We start from the raw sequence: 9,894 nt of genomic DNA, 5'->3' as shown, positions 1-9,894 counted from the left end.
GTGATTATTTACTCTTGTAATTGTATGGTCACATCACATCCATTTGATTGTAACGAAGATTTTGTTACATTAGGCTTAGGAAGTTTTTAACGGTGAGCGTTCAATGATCCTTGTTTTCTGTGGTGTGGTCCACAGATTTAGATATGCCTCATTTTTAAGAACCCATGAGCTGGAAAAATGGATGGCCGGCATTGCGTGGTGGGGTATTAGGATATATTTTATGGTGGGCATTCAATGACCACTGTTTTCCTGTAGTATAGTCCATCTGAGATTTGGATCTGCCTCAGTTTTGAGCCATGATCCATCGGATGGATGGCATGTTTAAAACACATACATTGTCTTGGGCCCACGGAGCGCCAATCACTTCACTAGCCACCTCATTTTATGGCAGCGTCAATGGCCAATCCGGCTCCACCTGCATCATCCTAATGGGGCGCGGATCAGGTACTTCCCCGCCCATGCAGTGCTCGGGATGGGCTATACATGTGTCACATTAACCGGTGGAGAGCGGATGACCGTAAGCAAACGGAGGACGTCTCCTCTTTTTCCGTTTTTTTATCCAATCTTACCAAGCGCATTTCTTGTCAAGCGTTTCGCCTGGAAACCCAGGTGGGATCCACTGTGATGTTTGTGAGAAATCCTTCCCGTCCATCAGATTTGTGATTTCATTTTAGGACATGATGCCAAAAATGAACCGCGTCCAATGCTCAAGTGGACCGAACACGTGATAATTGAACGTACAGAGTTAAAATATTCATAGGGCCACGGAAGTTTTGAATCGTGCTAATATTTTTGTTTTCAGTTCATCCAGTTGTAATTACATTATTAACGGTATAGATGGCATATAAATATCACTGTCAAACCCAAAGAGGTTTCAACGGTAGGAATTTCTCTAACCATCTTTGCCTTTATTACGGCCCACTTAAGCATTGGATACGGTTTAGTTTTTACATCATGTACTAAAAATTAAATAAAAAAAATGAATGGATGGGGATGATTTCTCAAAAGCATCACAATAGGCCCCACCTGGTTCCCAACACAAGAACTTCCTGTGAAAGGCTTTCCCAGTAAATTTGGCGTCCTTTTTTCCGCATGTGGATTGGATAATGATAGGTTGAGAAGCGAGACTCACCACTGAAGTGACATCGCCAAGTTCTGTTGGCCCCAACATGATGTATGTGTTGCATCCACACCGTCATACATTTGGAGGGATCATTTTAGGGCAAGATCCAAAGAATAAGGCACATCCAAGGCTGGAGTGGACCCCACCACAGAAAACAATGGGGCGAGTGACGCCCACTGTTGAAACCTTCCAAAGGTCCACCATGATGTTTATTTGAGATCCAACCTGTTCATGTATTAACTCAAACATGAAAGAAGGGAAAACACAAATATCAGATGGAAAACTTTTGTTGCCCTTATAACTTTTTAATGGTGGGCGTCAGTCTCCCCACTGTTTTTTGTAGTGGGGTCCACTTGAGATTTGGATCTAACTCATTGTTTGGATCATGCCCTAATATGATCTCTCCAAATCAATGGACAGTGTGGATACAAAACATACATCATGGTGGGGCCCAAAGAACTGGGTTACGTCACTTCATCTACCCAATCACTAAATAGATAATGTGTCTTCCACGAAATCCAAATACAAGTAAGTGGATAGGTACAATTCACTCACAAAATTGTGCACAGTAGTTACAATGTCTAAAAAAAAAAAACTTCAAGCTGTGGGACCAATGTTAAAAGGGTGATAATACGACAGCTTAAGTTGCATCTGATTATGGATGGAGCATATTTTTATATTTATAATGATGAAGCAATTCTGACTATCAATTTAATTGGTAGAAAATAGATGGTTAAGAGCAAAATAGTAAGTGGGTAAAAATTGGACAGTAAACATGGCATGGGAGTTATTATCATCTCAATGTACTTTTAAAAAAAAAATTATACTCTATCAAAAGTTAGCTCAACAATTTGGACGGTATAGATTTAAATGGGGTTAAACAATTTAAAAAGTCTAACACCATTCAGCTCAACAATTTGGATGGTTTGGAAGTACCTAGTCCGTGCCCTTCTTGCAAAAGCCTTTCACAGGAAGTTCCTATGCTGGAACCCAGGTGGGGCCCACTGTGATGTTTTTGAGAAATCATCCCCGTCCATCCGTTTTTTTTTAAAAATTTTAGGACATGATGTAAAAAATGAACCGTATCCAATGCTTAAGTGGGCCGTAATAAAGGAAAAGATGGTTAGGGAAATTCCTACCATTGAAACCTCCCTGGGTTTGACAGTGATGTTTATATGCCATCCATATTGTTGATAACGTAATTATAACTAGATGAACTGAAAACAAAAATATTAGCATGATTCAAAACTTCCATGGCCCCATGAATATCTCAACTGTGTACGTTCAATTATCACGTTTTCGGTCCACTCGAGCATTGGATACGGTTCATTTTTGGCATCATGCCCTAAAATGAAATCACAAAACTGATGGACGGGAAGGATTTCTCACAAACATCACAGTAAGTCTCACTTGGGTTCCCAGGCAAATGGCTTTGACAAGAAATCCTCGTAGGAAGAAAAGGTAAAAAAACGGAAAAAGAGAAGACGTACGGGCTAATGCCTCTGTTTGCTTAGGTGTCCTCCGCCTTCTTACATAACCGCTCTCCACCAATTAATGGGATACATGTATAGCCCGTCCCGAGCTATGCACGGGCGGGAGAAGTACTTGTGAAAAAAAAATCGCTTTCCAAGTGATTTCCGACACTTTGAGTGCTCAATCACCCATCTGAACCACCCAATCAAAGATCAAAGATTAGATCAGGAGAATTACAGCCGTCCCATTTGTGGCTTGGAAATCTGACGGTTATAGAAAAGCAAGGCCAACTTTGGACGGTGACTTACATCCAATCCGCGTGAGCTTTTCACAGGAGGCCATGAAATTCTGGATCTATTTCAGTTTTCAGATAATTGGACGGTAGACGTGTCTCAAGGTCCCTATGTATGGATTATTGTGACCGGGCCTCCAAACCGTTGATATAATTATCGTTAATGTAGGATCTTAAAAATAATCTCCAAAATTGGAAGATCATAACCCTCTGATCAGTGGCAGGTATTGGACGGATATTGGTGGTGGGGCCCACTTGTTTGACAGTCATGATCAGCTAATCACCTTCAAATGAAGATGGGAACCTTTTAGCATTAAGAATTAATAAGGTTTCATATTAATCTTTGTTGTACTCTATTTTTGTCAAGCTAATAAGAGAGTGACACATGGCATTGCACAAGAAATAAGTGTGTGAAAGATTTTTATGATATGTGGATCACTTGTTGCGAAATTATAAGTGACGTATATTCAATATGACACTTCATTAGTTGTTGACAAAGTAACAAGGCCTAACTATCCAAAAGCTTAATGAATAGAGGGAGAAAATAGAATACGGTCAAGAGAAAATGAATAATTATAAAGATATGAAGAGACAAAAGGATGTGAAATATTAAAATAGACAAAAAGATATGAAAGACTAATGTAGCAATGATTGAACTAGCATAACTTAATGAAATATGGAAGAGAAATGTTTGATGGAAATTAACAGAAGATATTTATAACTAGCCAAAGGTTTTAAAAAATAACACAATCTAGCACAATTAAATCAAACAATTCTATCTTATATCCCAACTTATTTCAGGAGTAACGATAATTCTTAACTATAGTTTGTAGTTGTAATCCAATTCTATACTAATATGTTGGATTTATCTTTTTTTCAATATTAAGCAGATTTTTTTAAAGATGCATTCTCATCGTTGCTCTTACTAATCAGTAGTGAGTTTTTTATTTTTGTCCGGTTGTAATGGTATACTAACAAGGTTTTTTATATTGTGAAAGACTGTATGCAGTGCTTTTGGATGAAAAACCCACTTTTCAATTATCACTTGATTATTATAAAATTCTGCAGGTGACTGGTAGATTTTAATCATAAATATTCTTAATATTTACTTATTTAGAGGCTTTGGTAAAAGTTGCTAGTTTTGAATCGAACTGCCCTGTCAATTGTCAAAGTTGATGGCTTTCAGTCGAGCGGCCATGATTAATTATTTATTAATCAAGCTTCACGTTGTCGAATTCTCTGAACAAAAAGGTATGAGAGATTTACACGGCTGTCCAATCTCGATCGGGTGGCTGTCATGTCATGCTGATGCCCACATATCATATTGGCTACTGAAGTGATGTCACCCAGTTCTGTGAGCCTGACTAATGATGTATGTATTTGTATCACACCGTCCATCTTGCTGCAGAGAACATTTTAATCCATAAACCAAAGACTGAAGCAGATCAAAAGCTGGAGTAGAGCCCACACAGGGATAGTGACGCCCACCATTGAAACCTTCCTAGGTCCACCGTGATGTTTATTTGAAATCAAACCTGTTCATAAATTAATACAGTAAAGGTAAAACACAAATATCGGCTTATGGAAAACTTATGTAGCCCCTAAAAGTTTTTAATGGCGTGTAACATTCTCCCTGCTATTTTCTGTGATGGGATCCACTCGAGCTTTGGATCTGACTCATTCATTTACTCATGTCTTAAAATGATCTCTTCAAGTGGACGGACGGTGTGGATACAACACATACATCTTAAGGCCCATAAAACTTCGTAACGTGACTTCAGTAGGGAGTCTCGCTACCCACCTGACAGTGACAATAGCTAATCCGCGTTCCACACGTTATTGTCTATTACCACGAGTATTCAGCAGCTGTCCAACGAAAGATCAGATGGCTGTGGATGAATCTCTCTCTACTAATAGCACATGACCTCCACGTGGTGGATGAGGCACGACCCAAAGAATGCACTAATCAGACATTCCTACCCACCAGCTGGTTTTAATATTGAATTTGGAGTAATGGCCATTCTTTATTCTTTCAACTGTCATTCATGGATACTGAGTGGATGGCTACGATCATTTTAATCTAAGTAGGGGTTGTTAATGGGAGGGGCTAGCCCATCAGATACCTAGTTAGACCCTCCATGGAGCAGTATGGGGCCTTAGGACCATGGTGTATCCATGTGCGTATATCAAGCCTAACGTCTAAAAGTGAGTTATCTGAGCCTGGTTTATAGAGAACTGATCCGCACCCAAGTCAAGCCCTTTCTGGCTCGGTCTTCTTGTTGAGCGACTTGGGCTTGAATTTTAAGTCCGGAAAATGAGATGGGCTCAATGAGATCCAAGCCCAGAGAAATCTGGGCTCATTAACACCTTACTCATTAGTTAGACCCAAGCCTTGTATATTTTATTAAGCTATCGAGTTACAACTTACAAGTGCTGTTTGATACTTATATTTGCTTGTAAAGGCTTTCGCGATTGTTAACACAGTATAACTTTTGACTATAATATAAAAACTTAACAAAAAACCATTTCTAATAAAGTCTTCACAAGTTACAACTAAAATTAAATTATGCATGATAGAATATAATAATTGATACACACTTGTGATGTCGGAAGTCCACGTTAATGTTTATGGTATATTCAATCTATCCATTGTACGCTTTCCTTGGTACATTTTTATAGCTCTAAAAAAACAACTTAATTTATCATCCAAGGACATAAGAGAAGAAAGAGAAATAAAATAAAATCAATTTTATGTGATTTGCTGATTTTGGTGGGATTTACCATCCCAAGTTCTATGTGGTGGAAATACTTATTTTTATATATTATAAGCACTTTACACACTAGCCCCAACACATAATTTATTTAATTATTTCCATGTAAAAGCCAAATAAAATAATACATGAATACTTTGTATTGAAATTCTCTTTAGGTTCAAACCATTTACAACTCAAAACTTTAATGGCGTCCAAACAACAAAGGTAAAGAAAACATGAGATAATAGGTTTTAAAAAAAAAAAAACATGATTGTTTACATCGCTCTGAGAGTGGTAGATTACAAAAGATAGATCTAAACAAAGGGGAAAAGTAAATCCTAAAAGCTTATTAGTGATTTAGATTAAGTGTCAAATTATTATTATTTGAAAATTGGAAAGGAGGAAGTTTTTGGAGGAAAAAGAAAACAATCTTTTTTCTTTAAAAAAAACCAAGTAAAGTAATTTCCACAGCTTAATTAATTTTATTATCTCAATCATTGCAAAACATCACATCTAAACTTTTCTTCTCTTCAGTTAACTGAAAAGAAATATACACCGCAAAAATCAATTGTCGTCTTGAATTTAAAGGAAATATATGATGTGTGATGTCTCTCTTTGCATTGCATTTGCATGCTTTGATTTGTGGTAAGTGTGCCCTATGGTTCAGTAATCTATACCATTGGCCTCTCGTGGACAGGTGGACCATTGCCCATAGTTCTCCTAGATTGGAAGATGCCAGTGAGCAATCTTAGGGTTTATTTGGTGAACTGTTGTTGTAATTCTCTCCTTGACTCTCTGATTATCCCAGTGAGGAAAGGTTAAGATTATTCTATCATGGCCATATTTTTAATGCATTGTTCCGATGTAGATCAAGATCAAGAAAAATCACTTGAATCTAAGAAAATGGGGTCAAAGATCTTGTCAACTGCCTAGCATGCATTATGGCTTTTGATGGCGATAACTTTACAACTGGGTATCCATTCTGTGTTATAATGTATTGTTGGAAATTTACAATAAACTCTATATGCTAGCCAATGCCAAAAATCATTAGCCCATGAATGCTTTTCTAAACATAGGTCGCAAGTTAATTTTAGGGCATGTTTGATTTTCAATGGCTGAGTAAATACCCATGAAAATATGTAATAATTACTTCTTCCGCATTTATCTCCCTTTTTCCGATGTTTGATTTGACAAGATGCATTTTTGACACAAAAATAAAAAAAAACGTCACAATATATTTGTGGGTCCCACCGCGATGCGTATCACTTATCCACACCGTTAATTTATTATGGCGGATGAATTTATAGCATGAGCCACAAAACAAGGCATATCGAAAGCTCAAGTGGACTACGCCACAAGAAAAAGGGAATCAAACACTTAGCAGTAAAAACCTCTCAGGCCCACTGTTTCTTTTTGTGTGGGTCATTTGTGTGTTAAAAGGACTGGACGGAATAGATTTATCATATACATCACCTAGGGGTTAAAAAATTTAAAATAATTCTTTTAAACCGGTTTTTGAGGTGAAAAGTGCAGTGAATTTTCAAAGTAAAATCAAACGAGTGAAAGGGTAATAATTACCAATTTCACAGGTATTTACACCACCACTGAAAATCAAACACGCCCTTAAGTTTTAAGTTAAAACTTAATGTTCTAAGTGAGTAATATTTTTTACATTTTTTATGATATTTTGAAATTTAGAGAATTCTATAATAGCTTGAGTCTAAATCACGGGAATCAGTTGGATCAGTTGGAGAAAAAGGTTTCCATTTTTTAAATATTATAAATTTAGAATTTAGGGCTTATATAAATTATATTAAAGGGATTTGTAAGCAAATTTTATACTGACTTTTCATTAATGATATTAATTTTATCTCTTATTTTTAAAGATTTCTCTCTTATTGGATTCAAGGACTATGCTGGATAAAAAGCTGGTAATGATATCAATTTTATCTCTTATTTTTAAAGATTTCTCTCGTGTTAGATTCAAGGGCTCTGCTTGAGGAAAAGCTGATAATCTCCTCTTCCACCGCACATTGAATTCATCCTCATGGGACTCAAAGACTAATGGTTTGGATTACTGAACCGCGGAATTTACTTATCAGCAATCAAAAATCAAAACCCACCTATACAGTAGAAGTACACGTAGGTGCCTTTGCTGCAAATGTAAATGCCCAAAAAAAAAAAAAAAAACGTTGAATAATCACCTGAACTATCAGAAAGTCCATTGATATGGTCACTGCTCATAGAGTACTAGCCTTTGTGATTGGAACTTTTCGATAATGTACTAATTCTCGTTAGCTGTAAACATTACTGTAATATACTGTTTTAGGATGTAACTATCATTAGATTAATAACTTTCCATGTTTAGACATGTAATTAACTATAAATTCATGTAATTGTCTACATTAAGAAATCAATGAGAATTCATTTGCTCCTACAATTTACACCTTTCATGATAGTGGGCCCCAGCATGATGGGCCATCATGTTTTAAATTTTTTTATTATTTTTATTTTTATTTTTTTAAAAAAAAAAACACTGATCAAGGAATCCGAGTACCTAATTTTTCCCATCTGCCACAGCTGGCTCGATGGATCGTCCATGGTGTAGCACATCAGATAAATAATACCAACCCCGGAGGATAAGCCTCAGCTGGTGATCCTGCGGACCATAATTTGGGGTACTACCGCGAGAATGATTAAAGTCTCCATCAGGGCTGTTTCGGTTGACGGGTGATGGTAGACTCTTTTGTCGATTGCAATATGTGATCGACAATCGAGAACGTCGTTTGATGATAACGTAAATTCCAGAAGTAGGGCTTTACGTGGCATGAGCATCAATGTGCTGGCCATTCTTGTCTCGTACACTCTGGCCCACTGATGAATGGACTAGCCCGATCTTTATGCCCAGGCATCTACACGACCGTGGGTGAGAAACTTGATGGACGGCACAGCGAATCCACATGGTGGAAAAGGCCCGATGGGTGGCTCAGATGTTGCATACAAGGTACAACTGCCACATTGCCATATGTGTCCCACCGGATCAACGGTGCTGGGCCTTGCATGCGCCGAGTACAACTTGGCAAGATGATGCCGTTAGTGCCTGTAGAAACGGAGCATGGTAACTTGGTAAGAGCAATTCTCCATTTTACAGGTTGGCATTGTGATACCTCAATCCAATGGGGGCTCTCTTGGATGCCCCTTTTTTTTTTTTTCTTTCCAATATCACACTTTTCAGACAATCCTGACCATCAAAACTAGTTCAACGATCCTGAATGACATGTCAGCCTGCCACGCATAATCCAGAGCTGGCTCCATCGTATTCGGATTCCATCGGCTGATAGAGTGATAGGTATGCGGGGCTTAACCAAAACCTATAGGTTGAAATGCAACCTGTTACAACTGAGCTGCCGCTTGAACCCATATCATACTCCTCTCTCTACTCAAGTAACCGATATTTTAGATAACACGTTCCCAGGTTTCCAATCCATCACTGTGATGGACACTAATCCAACGGTGAGGGTTGTCCAATCAAGATTTCGGTGACAAACCATCCTCGCAAGACTCCTGAATATTCGTTTTACAATGCGTACCGTCCCAATCTTGCAGCTTTTGACACCCTTTATTTATTATTATTTGTTTTTGGCGATTTTTGATGCCTTGAAGTGGAAGTCTCTCCTGCAAATCCACTGGTTCTGTAATGCTCATCTTCACCTACACACGATCTCCCCACTACTTCTGTACCAATGATTCAGCCAGTGTGGTTTTTTGTAGCGTGTTCCACGCACAGAAGGGCCAGCAGATGGATGGTCTCGCTTCACTAGTCCAACAACCACATGTGAAGTCTACGCCGGCAACAGGGCTTTCAATGGGTGCCTGGATCCCAGGTACCCGATGGACCCAAGTCCAGGTCCACCTTTTTTGGACCCATTAAGAAATCAGGACACGAATGGGTCCCACCCTTTCGGACCCCGTTTAAAATTTGGGTCTAGCCAGAACCAGGTCAGGTGAACCTGGGCCACTGAAAATTGGGTCAAGTAGGTCCAGTTAGTTTTAACACTAATACTACATATGGTATGGGTTGATTGTTCACATGTAATTGAGCTCATCTACACCAACATGTGTCAAAGTGGCAAATGTGTGCGCCATATAATCCATCAATTAGGTGGGGCCTACCATGTATATGTTCTTATTTTACTTGAACCTAGATCCAAAGACTTGGTGGGTACCCAATGGGTACTTGAACCTGATTAGAT

Source organism: Magnolia sinica, chromosome 13 (genome assembly GCF_029962835.1).
Source record: "Magnolia sinica isolate HGM2019 chromosome 13, MsV1, whole genome shotgun sequence".
NCBI lineage: Eukaryota > Viridiplantae > Streptophyta > Magnoliopsida > Magnoliales > Magnoliaceae > Magnolia > Magnolia sinica.
Note: the sequence above shows the minus strand (reverse complement) of the source record.